The sequence below is a fragment of the Ruditapes philippinarum genome, unplaced genomic scaffold, assembly GCF_026571515.1.
Source record: "Ruditapes philippinarum isolate M1 unplaced genomic scaffold, ASM2657151v2 ctg2875_1_1_1_1, whole genome shotgun sequence".
NCBI classification, from domain to species: domain Eukaryota; kingdom Metazoa; phylum Mollusca; class Bivalvia; order Venerida; family Veneridae; genus Ruditapes; species Ruditapes philippinarum.
Window position 1 is genome coordinate 141,317 of NW_026864669.1, and position 2,118 is coordinate 143,434.

Here is a 2,118-nt window from a genome sequence, read left to right on the forward strand (position 1 = left end):
TTAATAATAATTGTTTCACAAGATAGCAAAAACATTGATCACATAAGACAGTCGCGCCGTTCCATAGCCCTTGCTTTGTCTGTATTTCTTTCATCAAACATTTGGGTAGAAGTTACTAAGGTGACTTCAGTTTTGACCACCCGAGATAAGCTAAAATCCTATTTCCTGCGTCGGTGCCATATGAACTTTACTGTGTTGGTCCGACACAAAAACAAAACATATGTTCTTGTTATCACTCTAAATCAGCTTTGAAAGTGTCAACAGGCCCGTAAACGCTGGACAACAGCTAGTGTTACTGGATAAGCTTTTAATCTAAAATTCCAGTTCAATTTGAACATGTACGTCTACAAATTGTTTAAAATATGTAAAACTCGCAATCCGTAGGACAAAACCGGCATTAAATAGAACAGAAACACGAATGTTATTCAGACTGTTTTGATCGCATTCTCACAACTTAATGGTTTAATTTAATTTTATGATACATGACTTTACTATTACTCGAGTTTATATTCGTAAAAAGGTTAACAGTTTACGCGATGAAACTTTGCAACACCAAACATATCATTTTCCCATCATATTAAGACCTTATTATGTCATTATCATTGACGGCGTCCTGGCCAGTTTAGATATTAAACTTAAAACTTGTAGCAAATTAAACTGATTAACCACATATCAAAATCAGTAAAATAATACATTTTCTGTAAGCTGTTTGACTAAAGCCTCAGTAAAAACAGTTCCCATTTAAAGAAATGATACATCAGTGTTTGAAGAGAAATACGTATTCATTCGTGTTTCAGTACTATGCATGTGACGAAAAGTTGGCTAAGTTGTTCTGCTATGTATTAAATGAAAAGCGTAGACAGTTACCAATATTTTAACATACAGCAATAGATTAAAGATTTAACTTCGAAATGATGTATACAATAAAAGCATCAAATCTACATTAATTAAGTTTAAATTGATACAACAGGCCTAGTTTTAGCAATAGGTGATATATCTTTGAAGTATGTAGGAGCTACGTATCTCTGTTATCTACAACTGTAGATTATGTGATCAATGGATGCTCATTGTTACCTTGACCGTTTTCAATATTTTATCATGACTGTACACTTTATAATGAAATAATATGTATCACGAACATTGATTTAATTAAGCTGCTTTGGATATAATATTCCGATTCTAACATGAAATCAACAAATAAATGATGTCGTACCTGATATCATACTAAACAGTGCCTCATATGTGATTTGTTTCTGTATATCTTTTCAGCGTGTCGCTTTTTAATGATTCACACATAGACACTTGGGGTATGGAGCTTTAAACGCCTTTAAAATAAAAGAATGTATATATTTGTCAAACACAGCACATGTACTGATCATATTTATAACAAAAAAAACTAAATATAAGCCGTTTTGAAAAGAAAAATCATATTTCAACGTCTATAATAATACACTTTCGGTATGGAGCTTAAAACGCCTTTAAAATAAAAAAAAATGTATATTTGTCAAACACAGCACATGTACTGACCATATATATCCAAAAAAAATTAGTATAAGCCGTTTTGAAAAAATAATAATATTTCAACGTTTATAATAATGTCGATACACTTGTCATATCACTATGTGAAATATGAAGACTTTGTGATGAATAGTTTTCAAGATAATCAACATTTAAGACCCCTGTGACTTGACCTTTGAGCTTGTGACCCAAGATCAATAGGGGACATCTCCTAGTTATGACCAATCAGTATGTGAAATATGAAGACTTTGTGATAGATTGTTTTTTAAGATAATGCGCGGAAACTATGTGTTCTACCAACGGACGGACAGACAGACATACCAACAGACCGACGGACCGACAGACCGACATTAGCAAAACAATATACCCCCTCTTCTTCGAAGGGGACATAACAAAGTTTAGCTTAGAAAAACTTAAATCTAAATGAGTAAAGCTATAGATACCATAGATTTGTATACATATGCATTTAGACTACTAGATAAACATTCATGTCTGCGTCATTTACTTTGATCTATATGAATAATGAATTTTCTTTCGATCTAACATAATTATTTATGCCTGATTATCTATGTTTTAAGGTAAAGGTAGCTTTTAAAAAAG